The sequence below is a fragment of the Bombyx mori genome, chromosome 15 (assembly GCF_030269925.1).
Source record: "Bombyx mori chromosome 15, ASM3026992v2".
Lineage (NCBI taxonomy): Eukaryota > Metazoa > Arthropoda > Insecta > Lepidoptera > Bombycidae > Bombyx > Bombyx mori.
Window position 1 is genome coordinate 8,804,408 of NC_085121.1, and position 16,878 is coordinate 8,821,285.

Here is a 16,878-nt window from a genome sequence, read left to right on the forward strand (position 1 = left end):
GGAATTGTAAATTTTTTTTTCAGTTATAATAATAAATTACGGCATTATGAAGAAGAAAAAAACAATACTATGAACTAAATTACTATTGTTGAAACGCTATCTCGAGAAACTGTACTCATTACGCGGACCAATCGGATACGAGCAATGTCACGCGATAAGCGCCTACACGTTGATTGGTCAGAATGACGGATCAAAAAGTGTCGTGACAACTTTTCGTAAGAATTTTTTCCGTCTAGCCCCCTTTCACAACGCGCGATAAGGAACTTCGTTCCAATAAATTGTAAAATTAGTTTTGATTATGTCTATGACTTGCAAGGAACCGAAGAAAAGACTGTATAGATTTGAGCCAATCTTTATAACGTCACTGATAATATTTATAATTACAGTGTGACCTTAGCCAGCTTGTGCTAATGAACAATAACATTTTGTAGTCTGTTCGCTTCAGTACATTCGATAACAGAATTATTGGCTTTTGTATAATCGATTGAAATTCTGTTTATTAACAAATGAGTTAGCTCAATTTAATTAGTATTCACTTGGATTAGAAGCTCACCTTGCAATTAAAAAAAACACTTATTGTTGAAAATTTATGATTTAATTGATATATCTTCGATCTTTGTCAGCTTCATGAGATGAAAACTTACCATTTGTGTCAAGTGTATTAGTAAAATTTTCCGTTAGTATGTCTATTCGTTCATGTGTAACGTGAATATAATAACGTTGGTATATCAAAGCTCATGACTTGAAAATAACGGTATAAAGTGATGAGGGCAGCTAGAGATGTAATGATATAGCTAGGTACGTTTTTTGGCAACCAACAACAAGCGATACAATATGGGATCCGATAATGATTTAATACCAATTTTTGATGAGCTTTCCTTCCCTTTTATAGTTTATAATAGTATGTTGAATTAGTCTTGTATGGTTAAAAAAGTCTAATTAACAACGTAGAACCGTCGAATGCAACTATGATTTATTAAATATGTCATGAAATGCAGAATATATTTTGTTACATTATACATAGAATATCATTCTGCCAACTGTCCCGCGTATCATGCTATATTTAACGAACTACTTAAGTATGTAAAGTAGCGTTAAAAACGGGTCTTCTGACATTTGTTTATCGGAAAACATCAAAATAACATCGTAAACTTTCACGTCACCAATTAACTTCTCTTAATCACTGATAGATGTAACGTCTTCTGTCGGTGACTGTACAACAATTTCTGAACAACAGAGGCCACAACAGAGGCCACAACAGAGGTGGAGGCGAGGTGGTCGAACGCCACTTTAAACAATAACATCTTTAATTACGTTTCTTATTGGCGATTCAATTTCGGAGCTCAAAAGCTTTTAATGCGATGAAGCCAATATGCGGTGCACTTATCGTGTTGGGCAAGCGACAAGGACGCTGGCGGCGCGGTATCGCGTACGTTGCGGCAATCGCACGCCAACATGACAGACGGTAACACCACTCAAACATCTATCTATTTATCAACTACTAGCTTGTACCCGTCCGCTGCGATAGGCATTTAAAATTAACATTATTATTTCTTACCCCCACGAAAATTTTCATCATTAATGCCCCCGCAACTGATGTAGAGAGTCCAACACTAATATCAATATTAGCCTATCCATTAAGTACATGTATTTTCTACATGGATACCAAGTTTCAAGTCTATCGGATGCACGGTTCACTAGTTATAACGGAACATCCGTAAAACCACTTTTTATACGTATAGATATTACATGGAAATACAAGCCTATCAGATATTAAATGATTACCTCTATTAATATATTAAATACATTCTGTATTAACGTATCCTCGCAGACTCTTCTGACTCTTCTTCTGACTTTAAGCGTGTATAGGCTTAGACTAATGTAAATGACGCATAGTATCATGATCATAGTATCATGATCATGCTCATATTGAGATATTTGTTATAATTACTGTCGTACATATCGCTAAAACATACGATTGCTTCGCGGCATAAATAGGTAAGAGGCTAGTCCCACCGGTACATGCTGGCTATATAACCTACTTCCACTACTAAATATATATAGTATTATGCGGATAGATACATCTAATCTATTTATTGTATATAACTATTGCAAGCTTCGAACTAAACACGCTTACGAATTCTATCGTTTCTTTTAACTACATAACGTAATACGTGAATTTATTTAGAAGATATTGGAAATCTTAATGGCCGTTGAAATATTCACCTTATATCATTAGTCACACGGCCTATTGTTAAGCAGCTGAATCGTGGTAGCATGTCTTACGTATCTATCGCACCATGAATCAGATTAATGTACGTACAGAGTTTAATAGACGCACACAGAGGGCCGCGTGTGCGTACAGTGTAGGGAGGGTTCGCTCGCGTGCCTGTGTTTGTTGCGGTGGGGCTGTGTGCGTGCACACACACGTGCGCGCCGGAGGTTCAACGTACCAGTTGCCACTACGCGAGTTCCTTGTTCCACTTTACTACTGACACTGTATTATTATTGTTCCAATGTTTCCGACGCTAGAGCATTTTTTTTCACATAGTGTCCTTGTCTTTGCGTCTTTATCTATTCGTGGTACGGTGCGCGCTACACGCATGAGAAAAGAATTCAAATTATTCCATCAATTACGTACCAGTGTGAATACTTCTCATCTCACTCGTTTAAGAATAGCTTTTAAAATGGTAACCCACTTTTTGAAATAACTCGAACTTTTCACTTGATGTAGCCACCTATTCGAAATATGTATTTTACATTTGAATATCGAATGTTTATGTAAATATTTAAAAAAATATATATGACTTGATTCAAAATCACTGCAGTGTTCGCAATAGTGAATAACTTTACGTAAATGTTAGCATAATAACTGTGTCCATAAAACGATTCGTAACCGTAGTCGAATCATTATATCTTGTTATTAAAATAAATGCCAGTTAACAACAAACAAAGGATCACTACAGCGACTACAGATAAATGCCTGTTCTGTCGATTGATGTTGCAAACGGTACAAAGACTATTCCAGTACAAAAGACTTCAACGCGTAGTCCCTAATTGTAGCATTGATAAAACAAAGTGGAGATTATTTGAGAATTGTCAAGAATTATTTAAAATGTGCTGTTCCTTATCCTCCCTATTAGTATCTAACGACGCTATACACAAATCAATTATTGTTGTATTATATTATATAGTACCTATTCATATAAAATTTGCTAATGAACTGGAAAGAATAAAAACAAAAATTAATAACAACGCCATGTATATTGAGTAAAATAACAATGTTAGTACAATATTATTAATAAAAATATTTTGGTCCGATCTCATTGCTTAAATAAAAGATCACATTCAAAGATAGTTTCATGGAATCAATTTAATTAAATCAATAGCGATACTAAGTAGAAATAATTCAATGCTGCACTCAGTAAGAGTTACTTTAAATAGATTAAAACTATCGTTACCTAGTTGGTCACGTGGTTTGAGTCCTTAACTACGGGGTCGGCACATTTGTTATGGGGAGTTTGTATCTAGTTGTTCTTGTCTTTTGTGTGCTTTCATAAAATAGAATAAAACCTTTTGGGCTGCGTGACGTGGAACAATTGAAGACATGAGTGGATGAAGAGGATATGATACAATTTCTTAATTTTGAGAAAACGGGCATCAAGCTTTTGGTACTAGTACTTTTTCTTGCTATATAACTCTTTCATCTCATGCAATTTCTAAAAATAGCCTTTAAGCCCGGAGTTTTAAGGTCTAATATGGTTTATAGTCACATAATATCTTCATTCAATGTAAAAACTCAAAAATCTTTAAAAGGGAAATCGAGACATGAAGGGGTTAAGTACCACCCCTTCATGTCTGATGTCTTCAATTGAAGCATCTGTTTTAATATTGGAACTCATTTACATATTTTTTATCCTTGTAGGCAGACGAGCATACGTCTCGCCTGATAGTGAGTGGTTACCGTCGCTCATGGACTTCAGCAATGCCAGGGGCAGAGCCAAGTCGCTACCTACCGGCATCATGTAAGTACACCTCAAATTTTCTACCAGCTCACAGACGTCAACTGCTGGACATAGGACTCCCTCAAGCCTCGCCACAAAGATCGGTACTGCGCCGCTTGCATCCAGCGATTCCCCCGCGAATCTCAATAGGTAGTCGGTACATCTTGTGGGAGGTTTACCCATACTACGTACTTCGCACGGGTAGGTACCCTGCCTATTTCAGTCGTGAAGCGGTAATGCATTCCGGTTTGAAGGGTGGAGCAGCCGTTGTAACTATACTGAGATCTTACAACTCATATTTCAAGGTGGGTGGCGGCATTTACGTTATAGATGTCTATGGGATCCGGTAACCACTTAACACCAGGTGGGCTGTGAACCCATCCACCCATCTATGCAATAAAATAAAAAAATGTATAATGACATTCATCATCTCAAATGTAATGACAAAATCCTAATAATATTTCTGTTTGCCTATTTATGCCGCAAAACAATCATTGTAGTGTGAAAAATGGGTTACAACTAGTTTAACCATGAGAACCGGTCCATGAAACGCTTACGTTTTTTTTTTATTACTTAGATAGGTGGACGACCTCACAGCCCACCTGGTGTAATGTGGTTACTGGAGCCCATAGACATCTACAACGTAAATGTGTCACCCACCTTGAGATATAAGTTCTAAGGTCTCAGTATGGTTACCGCGGCTGCCCCATCCATCAAACCGAAACGCAGTACTGCTTCACGGCAAGAAATAGGCAAGATTACGTGATAATCTATGGGATGTGATCTAACATCACTTATGCCATGAATCATCTACTCGTCTCGAGCAGTGAAAAAGCATCGCAATAATAGTTATTCATTTCCTTTAGACAGGATGCCTGACACACAATGGCTTCGCAGTAGCAATAGGCAGATCGGAGCGCGATCGATTTACGTCCCGCTGAATACGTTCTTAAGCCGTTTTGATTTGTCAGATTAAATCGAACGATAATTTTATTTGAAGAAAAAAAATGTATTACAAATGTGGCGCAACGCTATTTGTGAATAAAATAAACAGCAGGTCGGCCGCATGCAATACAACCTTATAAAATTTTATAAACTGGTTTTGCAACATGCCGACTGTTTTTTATCAGTCTCGGTTTTTTAATATGTGTTTTTTTTTTGTTCGTGTTCAATTAGATAAAGCTTTGGGGAAAATATATGAGAGGCGTGCCTACTTCTGCCGCGTGGTAATCGTGGAGCTTAAGAGTGAGACAGTTGATATTCCGGATTAACTGAGATTTTGTTTGGCTTCATTGCTGTTGCTGAGCTGACGGTTCCCTGGTATTATAATGTTGTTACTGAAGCAGTAGATAAATATATCTTAAGACATGAAATCGGGTCGAGGCGATTGGCCAACCCCACGTGGGGGCTACGGACCGTCGAGGCGGTTTACCCGGTCTTTGATGACTGGGTGAATCGTGGCGAGGAACGTCTCACCTTTCGTCTGGTGCAGGTGCTGACCGGGCACGGATGCTTCGGGAAGTACCTGCGCCGGATAGGGGCTGAGCCGACGACGAGGTGTCACCATTGTGGACACGACCTGGACACGGCGGAGCATACGCTCGCTGTCTGCCCCGCTTGGGAGGTGCAGCGCCGTGTCCTGGTCGCAAAGATAGGACCTGACTTGTCGCTGCCTGGCGTCGTGGCGTCGATGCTTGGCAGCGATGAGTCATGGAAGGCTATGCTCGACTTCTGCGAGTGCACCATCTCGCAGAAGGAGGCGGCGGGGCGAGTGAGGGAAAGCTCTCCTCACTACGCAGAAACCCGCCGCCGCCGAGCAGGGGGTCGGGACCGGGGTCGTATCCGTGACCTGGCCCCCTAAGAGCTAGGGGTCCCACCCGTTTTGTGCGGGGAGGGACCCAGACGAGGGGTGGCGTGCTCTGCACGCTCACCCGCAATAGGAAGCCGGGTGATGGTAGACCGCGTTCCCCCGACCGCTCTGGGGGAAGGTGTAACGCGGCGCCATCAAAGCGGGCTCTCGGCCCGCTGAACGAGGGAACCGGTGGTCGTTTCGCTGGCGGCCACCGGTCCGGCGTCCGTGGGACGGTGGGATGGATGTAATGTGCTCTGCGTCAACCCTGTCCCGCCGTTTCAATAGCCCCGACTGGGCTCCGGCCCGGTCCGAGGTAGGGCGCCGGTTGTGAGCGGCAGGAGTTTTTAGTGAGGTTCAACTCCCACATACCCCACCTGCCGCGCGGGTGGGGATCCGGCGATTTTCTCCTGTGGAAAAAAAAAAAAAAAAAAAAAAAAAAAAAAAAAAAAAAAAAAAAAAAAAAAAAAAAAAAAAAAAAAAAAAAAAAAAAAAGACATGAAATCGAAGTTTCTAATGTATTGCAATAACTGACATTACTGCTCCACGGCAGTAATAAGCAAAATAGTCTCTAGCCGTATGAGCTCACAGTAAGCCCTTCAAAAAGGCTCATGACAGCAGCTACGCTTAAATACATTTTAGTATATCTAGAGCTCTAATAAACGCTTATACCAAATGAAATCTGGCTACGCTACGCTTTTAAAAATTCAAAGGAAGTTCGTAAGCATTTCAAAATCTGGAACAGGAAAGGTGTGTAAAATAGAATTGTCATTAAACATAAGTTAAAAATCAATCAAGTGTAACAATATCCGCTCCGGTAGCTTAGGCGTTTGTCGCGGCCATATTCGGAAAACAGGATGCGAGAGATCGTCCAGACTTTGAAAATAAATGACGATATGAATATGTACAAATGATTGATGGGAATAACGGCTGTATTCTCGTTTTGATGAAATTAAAAATGTGAAGCGAGTTCGAAAGCATTATAAAAATGGCGAAAGCTGCCGCCGTCAAATGAAAGCAAACGTGTTTCGATGTAGGTGTAGAAAATTCTTTTATTATTTTTTAAACATAGATTAACTCGAAGATAGCGGCGTTTAAGCATTGTTATTAGTGTATTAAAAAAATCTCACATTTTTGCAACCATTACAAGACAGACACTAAATTACCGTTTCGACTTAAATACTCGCAGAAGGCAATTCGGAATGAAATAAAACAAGTTCTGCTTCCTCTTTGTTAAATTCGTACTCATTGTCGATTTCCGCTATTATATTACACGAAATATATAATGAGTGGTGTTACTTAACGAATATGGGTGAACTTTCTTAACAACAACTCGATTGAGATATAACTTTTAAGATGCAGAGCAACAGTTTATTGTTTAAACTTAAACAGTGAAATAATGTTTATTTTTTAAATCAAATCTAAAGGACTTTATTATATAAAGTATTATTATATAAATATTTGGTAACACAAATACAATTTTATCAAAACATTTTAATCATATGAGCCTCGTATTAAGTATGTTCAAGTAAACTCACGAAAGCATTCTGCGAGCTATGGAAACGTCCAATGTCGAAACAGACTTTATTAATGCTATAGACTTGTTATGAAGAGCCTGAAATTGAAAAAAATAAAATTCTTGCTACAAAGTCGCAATCAGTTCTATTTGAATGTGATACAGTTGTAAAATAATTTCAGCTAATGACTGCAAGACAATATTGGTCCGAGATCTGTTGTAACGAGCACGGCGAGGTCGTTTTGGCATAGAATTAGACTAGGCCATTACAAGCGAGATTAGTATTCTTTATCAAAGGTTAGATCAGGGTTGGCGGGCCTGCCATCATCGATACTTCGACACGAAACAGAAGTGCAATCAGAACTAACGTCCGACGCCCCGCCCTTGACTTTTATCGAATTAAACCGACAAGACAGGGTCATTATATGTATTAGGATGATTCCTATCAAGATCTATTATTTTTTTATTAATATGATCCAATTAAGTCTTGTTCAGATATATGTTGCAATTCGTCAAGTCATATTTCAACCGACTTCAAAGAAAAGAAAAGATTCTCCAGTTTTTGATGTCTCAGTTACCTCAGAGCTTTTTTTCTATTTGAACTGATTTTCATGATTCTTCAGTATGAAGCTGGTGGTTCAACGTGGACTCTATTTAAACTTTATCAACTTCTGTCAATTGATTTTTTTATAATGATTAATAATAATGCATATTTAATCAACTTTCACTATATTGATAATATTCTTGTTTTATTTTGTACAAACTATTTTTTTCTGGTTAAAATGTTGTAATACTTTGAATACAACTCGTTATTAAATTTTTGGATTATCGATTTGATACTAAATATTTACTTTTATTTTTGTTCACCCACCTAATTTGCTAAACATATTTTCTAACTTGGATGAACCCTCACCTTATTTTATAGATTTTCTAAGAGCTTATAACGACATATGGAAAATGCAGGTCGTCCAAATGCAATAACAGCAAAATTACCTGCTGTACCTGCCTTATGTAGCGCACAAGGACAAGATTAAGATGAAATGACTCCCAAAGATCTTCTTAGCATTATCTATGGGGGATAAAAAAAATACTCTACTATTTCCGTAGTCCGAATATATATATATAAAGAGTTTAAACTATATAAATAAACATATCGTAATTATGCATCGAGGTTCACTTCGCAGTGAGTTGGAATGTTTCAACACAAAATTCACGCATTCCAAGACTTGATGTTACACAGGCACAATTACAGCGCAACTTAAAGATATGTTTCAATATCTACAAGTATTTTAGTGGAGCATATTATGTGTTTTATTTAAGTTGTAACTTAAATTAAATACCAAGAGAAATAACTTGACGTATTCAATGAAAATATGTTGCTGCTTGCTAAGTGAAGTGAAACGATAAATTTTATGTTTTAATTCCTGCATACTTTTTTAAACACAATTTAAATAAACATACTCATGTACATGCATATGTATCATGTTTAGTGTTTATGAAAAAATCGTCTACGATATCGCATTTTATATGAGATGATCTAATTTTTATGATAATGACGGAAACAAACAAAAACTTGAGGATTTGGTTTTAAACCGAGCGAAACAATTCACTTCAAGCGAACGTGTTTTTTGCACAAACATTTTTATGTTCACCAGGTCGAAAACCACGAAGCCTTAGTAATAAATCTTTTCAGAATCTCACTGCGGTCAATGCGACTTGTTGCCAACAAAACATACGATGCCGACCAGTAAGTACCATATGCACATGAACACATACTGACATGATCTTTTGTGCCATATAAGACTACTATAAAATACAGTAGCCCAAAATTTTCCTATCGATCTTTTTTACTGGTGGCAGGACCTCTTGTGAGTCTGAACGGGTATGTGCCACCACCTCGCCTATTTCTGTCGTGAAGCATTAATGCGTTTCGGTTTGAAGGGTGGGGCAGCCGTTGTAACTATAATAAGACCTTAGAACTTATATCTCAAGTTGGGTGGCGCATTTACGTTGTAGATGTCTATGGGCTCCAGTAACTTCTTAACACCAGGTGAGCTATGAGCTCGTTCACCCATCTAAGCAATAAAAAAAATATACTAAACCGAACTCATGATGACTGTTTTGCATTCATAATCATCGTCTATCTAAACATAGTTTTTTATTTTGACAGACGGAGCTGATTGTATTTTAACACCTAGAGTTAAATACGTGGGCATTACATGATAACAATGACAGGTGGTCGAATCAGTCATGTTATTTGATATTTGTTATTCATTAATTCAAATCGCTGCAACATAGATAGCTAAAGGAAGCACAGGTGCATACAGACGAGATGACTTGCCGTAAGTGACTTTCACCTTCGTCGCAAAATCATGCAACAGTCACGTCACGCTTATGTACTCGCTCTGTGAGAGAATACAGAAGCCTTGACAAGTTCACAATGGTAGAATTTATTTGTACACGCCCTTAGGGCGCTGCACTCTGTAAGATCGTTGACAACGATACTACATGAAATATGTATTATTCGTATTTACATTTCTCTTACAACGCAAAATTCCTTATTTATAGATGACAGTGGCTATCGGAAACATTGACCGAATGTAGTTATACAAAATTCTTCCAACACTACTTGTACATTTTTCATACTTCAATGCCCAAACGTACATCAATAGATCACGAATGCTTATTGTTATTTTGTTGTTTGCTAGTTACTATTTCTATTAGAATATAAAAAAAAACACTGCTTACCTAGATGATTGTTTTTGTGTTGACAATCGAAAAGTTTTATCTGAAACAAAATTTCGTGAATTCATTAATGTTACGTAATAAAGTGAAATTCTTTAGGAATTTGTGTTTCAATAAATAAAATAAATTTCTAAAAGTTTTAATGTGTGAAAGAATCTTACAATTTCTACTGTTATTGGGTGTTTGTCGGAACCCATCTTGAGACCTAACGTGCTATGTTTTAAATCGAAAACATGACTGATTCGCAATAAATATCGTTAAGACAATGTTTCAAGTTATCAACAAAGACGAGAACCAAAATCACAAGTCTTTCCATATTTTTTTGTGTGTCTTTAATAGATCATCCGTCCCCCTTTTTTATTGTAAGATTAATCTGCTGATTTTTGCAGAGAATAAATAACAAGACATTTGTTACTGCATTCATCTTATTTATTTCAAATCAAAATAGATGCATTACAGCTACCGTGATGGAGGATAAGTTTTTTTTTATTGTCCTATTGTCTGCTTAAGTCGAGCGCATGGGCCACCTAATGGTGAGTGGTTACTGTCACCCATGGACTCCAGCAATGCCAGGGACAGAGCCAAGCCGCTGCTTACCGGGCCGTGCCGCTGCCTACCGAAGTGTAGAAGTAAGAAATAAGAAAGAAAGAAAATAGAAGTAAGTGTAGTGTAGAAGTAAGAAATAATTGTATGTATACATTTTCTTAACCAAATTTACCTAAAATGTGCTATGACAATTCAAAAATATTATAGACTACATTTTTTTTTGTTACTTTTAATCATTCTGGACAATTAATCACTAAATGTTGTTTTCTGTCATAAATAATGTTTTGTCGATGTGCATTATAGTAAGTACTGCGATAGAAACGTTTCGATAAGTGCCAACTGAACCAAGCATCGACTCGATCGGAGTACCAATGTGCCAATACACAGAACACGATTAAAAAAACCCCAGTACCAATTCCATGTCTAAACTAATTTTTAAGCTATTGCATAGATTTTATCGTGGGCTTTGAGCACGGCGACTGAATCAAGAAATTCCGTAACGAAAATAACCTGACACCCCAACTACGCTTACTATGTAGCTCGCGTTCAACACATTCACACGTTGCGCTTGTAGTATTTGTGAATAAGCGCGTGGCGTGACGTCACACTGCATGCGCATCATGAAAATTCTGCCCATCTCTCTCTCGCGCGGTCTAGCTTATGAGTGTGAAGGGGACAGTTAATGTTTTGCTTTTATTAATGTTTAATATAGCGTGGTCTTGTTTTATTATTGTTTTAATATTAAATTGTCATTGTCTAATTATAATTGCATAAGTTGAAAAAAATGCTATGCAATAGCTTTACCGCGGCAGTTCCCGAGTGCCACACATTTTTTTTTTTATCAAAACTACTGGACTTGCAAACTATTCATTGGTGGTTTTCTTGTCTTAAGTATTCTTTTATATCGTCTAGTATTAATCTGTTTCGGTACAAAAAGAATACGGAATCTCTTTATGTTGTTGAAGTTCAGCGTAATTTCCACAGATGAGTGCCGGAATAAAGAGAAATATCGATTCACGTCACTGATCCGGTTTTACAAAGGTGAGTGTACATTTTACTGTAAATCTTAAGGGAATCTCGTTCATGTTCTGTACTTATTATTTTATCGAAAACAATAGTTAACAATGACCAAAGTAATCAGCCAGTTATATAAATAAACAGCCTATGTATAGAACACTTTCTAACACCTGCTAAATTTAAAGTAATCTGTATAAAATAGAAGATGAGACAATAAACATAAAGATATAAATTACACTATTAGTCCACAATAAAGAAATAACATTGTATATCAGTGATAGGGCGTTTTAAAAGGCCGCACGGGTAATTACTATCATCTTGCCTGTTTTCCCGCGAGTCAGTAATACGTGGCCCACTGAGTTTCTCGCCCGATCTTCTCAGTGAGTCGCGTTTCCTATCCGGTAGAAGATTCTGGGAAGCACCGCTTTTGTTAGAATTAGTGTTAGCAACGCCTCCAGGTTTGATCCCCGATAGCTCACCTACATATTAGGGTTACGCTGACATAGCCTCACAAGTCTATCGGCTTAGGTGCGGAAAAAAAAGTAATGCGTTTCGGTTTGAAGCGTAAAAGAGTCGAATATTGTATAATTCAGATTTAGATTCCATATCTCATGGTGGGTTGTGATATTCACATCGTGATGCCTACGGGCTCCGGTAACCAATTAACACCGCGTAGGTTTAATACCCCCCTTACTACGGCGTATATTTTGTTAGGTAATTATCAGAATATGGATTCAATATGGAATCACTTAATAAAATATAAGCCGAATCCATATTCTGTTAATCACCTAACAAAATATAAGCCACAGTAAGTTTCTCTACAGACATAGAGAAAAAAGAAAACCTATAATAAAATTACAATCATATTCACGTCTTTATAATAAAATGCATTGATCACTACAAGGTTATATTGATTTTATTTTTCGAAACTGGTGCAAACTAAAGTGGTGCAAACCGCAGAACCAGTCCTGCGACAGGAAGCGGTCTAAAGCCACCAGCCAACCACCCCCCCGCCACCGCACCCTTCCCCTCCTCAAGCTTCCACAGACCACCTGATCCAGACAAAGCTTGTCCTTCATGCTGTGACGTGTGCAGTGCATTGCACTAAGTCCTTTATACGTCCGGTAAGTAACAAAACTCGGAATTTCCAATTCAAGCTATTTAATACATATAATTCCGTTTATATTTTGTTGGCCTTGTTAATTTAATGTTCGAATTCCGCCATAAAAGAATTTGGCAATGCAACCTTATTGGTTATAAAACGATTTTTGGTATACATATCTGTAATGTTTTCTATTGAACTGGTATTAATAAAAAATATTATTTAATCTGTAATTCTATGTAGCATGTCATGTACTAGTACAACGTAATTTAATATCTATCGTTATTATGTATTTACACTATTAATAATAACATGATATGAGTTATATGAATACCTCATATTATGTAAAACATAACTAAGTTTTATTTTCTTTTCAACTAAGAAACCAAATGAATCATTTAAATATGAGTTAATGAATTATGAATAGCAATCATTTATGACTCTATAGGTTTACACGAACAAAAATAAATCTCAAATTCTATAATAATTCTTAACATGTATTTTCGCAAATTAGTAGGTATGTATTTTAATATCGGAATTGTTATTGTTGCCCTAGTTACTATCGGAATTACTAGTTGTCTTGAAACTCGTGACTTGAGCATGTTTTTAGATAATAGCTAACAGCATTTTATTGTATTATAAAAGTTGTATAAGGAACAAAACTGAGGAGCACGCATTGACGGGCAACACGAGCGCGGTCACTCACAAAGCGGAGCCGGCCGCCGCAAATATTTCGGATCGTGCAAAGAAACGATCTCATAGAAAGTAGAACAACTCATTTATTTATTCAATGCAGCAATAGGTGCGAGCGAGACGCCGCCACACAAACTGGCTCATTAAAATAAAAATTCGATTTTCGAGTGCAACTTGCGCGAAGAGAAATAAAGTCTCCGACGAAATTTTGCTCGAGTTAATCCAAAAAAGGTACGCGAAACGGCTCTTCGGCGAGATGGTGAGATACAAGAGCGAGGTGAAACCGACCGCAATAGTCTCGGGCACACGACAGCCTCAGACCGCTGCATCGCTGCGTCGCGTCGTCATAAGGTGACGTTTACTTTCAATTTTGTGCATCTCTCGAAAGATAACAAACGAGCTTTTACACAAGAAATAAATAATAGTTTAAAAAACTAACAAAATACGCTTTCATAGAAATTCCAACTATTCCATCCAATCTCAATTTTTTCATTTTTTTTTAAATATTGAACTGTCATCGGTCCTTAATAAGTATACCATTTGTATACAATTACAAGTATACAATTTGGAGTTAATCTGATGTTTTGAAGGGGGTCAAAATCATGTTCAAAGATTCCGTTACAAACATACATACGTATGAAGCTAATAAAAGCGTATTAAAAATACGCTACAGATTAAAAAAATAATTATTTTTATTACCACAAACTATGAATGTTCTTTTAAGCGTTAATACGACCGTTTTCACTGGGAACATTGTGTGAGCATTACGCAGAGTTGCATTGTGCGCTAAATGTCGATACAATGCAGTTTATAATCACAATCACGAGCCGCTTTATCCGCACTAGCATTCACTATTTAAACAGCACTGTTCACGGTATATATATCTCGTAAGATACTTTACAAAATAATTGCATATTTCCATCGTAGCTCAGATTCCGGATTTCGTTTTTGTAATTATAAAAAAATGCTCTCGTATCAATTGCAAAAACGTTTCGCGTGGGCAAGTGTTCCAGTTTTCGAGTCAGGTCGCAGTGTGAGCGAGCCATGCGAACGATATCTGTCGTAATTACTGAAGGAGTTCTCTCGTGACTCGTTTATATTCGCGACCTCCTGTCTTATATTTCAAATCACGTTCCCGTTTTAATGAAACGTAATACATGGAAAATGGCAAACTAAATTTAACCTCGTACTTTATTTAATATCGTTCACATATTTCGTTTTCGATTGGACATAGCTTAATAAAAAAAGAAAACCACAAAAAATAACAACCAGTAAAACTTCATTGAGCAATTAACAATTTATGTATAATTTGAAATGGCTAGCAAACAGTAATGAGCTAACTATTTTATAATTAATTTGAACTTCCCGCCATTTCTGTGATTAAATGTTAATCGTTCAATGTAATATCACGCATACAATGAGTAACAAGGAGGCAAACAGTTACAGATAAAATGTGTTATTCTAGTTTTAACTTTATAGATTAATATGGAATAAAATTTATATTTCATTGAACTTATGCAATTAATTTTATCACATATAATATCTATATATTAATACGTGAAGCAAAAACTTTGTATCCCTTTTTACGAAAATTGCGCGGACGGAGGAATATGAAATTTTGCACACTTATAGAGAATATACAGAAGAAGTGCACAATGCTAATATTTTTTTAAAATAATGCATAAAACATACATTAAATCAATAAAGAAAACATTACACACACTATATACCATGTATTTGACGCACACACGCATACATACTATTTATTGTCAAACTTTTGTTCTTGACGTCTGTGGTCAAATTGAGAATAGATTAAATATTTTTTGTCTTTATTAATATTTTTTTATAGGGTAGCCTTGGCAAAATATGTGATTATAGAAGTATAAAATACAATCATAATAGTGTACAAACTTACAATTCCAATTAATTATGGTCGAATTTCGACTACTGCGGGATCTCTAGTAATATTAAATATATAAAAAAATAAGAACATAAAAGTCGATAGAATTTTTTTGAGCATAATTGTTTGTCTGCCTGTATTTACCTATCCGGATAACCTTTATACACTTTTACTCCCATTTACCATTTGTTTACACTTGTAATTGGCGCTAAATAAATATTCACTGTATTGGAACTTGAAATCGAAAATACTTTTTTACATTTTTTCGGTTTTCGTGAACATAATGAAAACTACTATTACGGCAATTGTAGCTATATTATTATTACGTGGAATTATCTTATTTACTTTCGTATAGTGCGTGAATCCATTGAAATAAAAAACAAAAACTTCAATTTTAAAATAATAGCGAAAACTGGCAACTCGGTCCTCTTATCGTGAAGATGAAAATCTGAGTTAAGCAGACAATGACAATAAAAAAAGCGTGTTTAAACTGTAAAAGTAGTTTTAATTATATAATTATAATATTAATTTTAGTAATATTTTACAGACATACTTAAAAAAACATGTCGAAAACATTCTTCTCGTGGTGAGCTTAAGAGGTCGAGATCATGTCGGCATGAGCTTGCCAACCCGGGCACGCGAGCCAATCAAGATGTCACGTCAATCACGCGGAGAAACGGACCCACTCTTTAATACCCACATTTACTTACACCTTATTAATTACTATGAGATGCCGCTCTGTTCGACAACATTTCTTGGTTTCACCCTTCATATACACGACTTTCATTAAAGTCATAATTATATTTAAAAAAAATCATACTTCACTACTTTTTCCGTTTTAAGTAAATTGGACTTTACATAATCATTACCGACGTTTTCATCATAATTCACGCGTGCAAGCCCGCAGTGAAGTATTTAAAAAAACAGCCAAAAGGAAACAGCCCTAAGTGGCGCAAAAGTAAAATTCACACTCCTTAGTACGATAAGATCGTCATATTAATGAATTAATTCCATAGACAAATCCCGGAGAGTTTCTTGCCGGATCTTCTTAGGGGATCGCGATTCCGCCAATAACTAAAATTCAATATCGAATTTTAAAATATGTATTGAAATATATATGAATAAAAAATATCTAGGCAAAGCATGGGAAGATACTAGACCGGGATGCCACCGAGCTTTCTATTAATACCTTGATGTTGTACTTCTATTGGCTACTTAATATCGTGTAGTAAATTTTACTAAAGTGTTTTTTTACTGTTTGTTACAAATAGCAAGCATTAGGATGATGAGACTGAGATAGCATATTTCGGAAATTTACATTCCTATCCAGAACTGAAATGCGATAAAAATACAAACATTTCAATCTGTACGGCTTAGCCTGAGAGAGAATGAGATAGCTATACATATGTTTAAATGCTCTTTTTTATTGATTATAACAAAGAATGAACCCACGGTCTACCGTCGTAAAATGGATGTTAGAGTCCATGGACATCATAACGTGAATGC

At 36.5% G+C, this 16,878-nt stretch overlaps 1 protein-coding gene across 1 annotated transcript in view; it reads right to left on the reverse strand.

Annotated features, from left to right (window-relative positions):
• The window catches only part of LOC101744414 (uncharacterized), a 78,044-nt gene that overhangs the window by 35,845 nt on the left and 25,321 nt on the right, over positions 1–16,878 (reverse strand). The window contains exon 2 of the mRNA XM_012692318.4: positions 10,118–10,157. The gene's annotated coding sequence lies outside the window, so the exon portion shown is untranslated. The remainder of the gene's footprint in view (positions 1–10,117; positions 10,158–16,878) is intronic.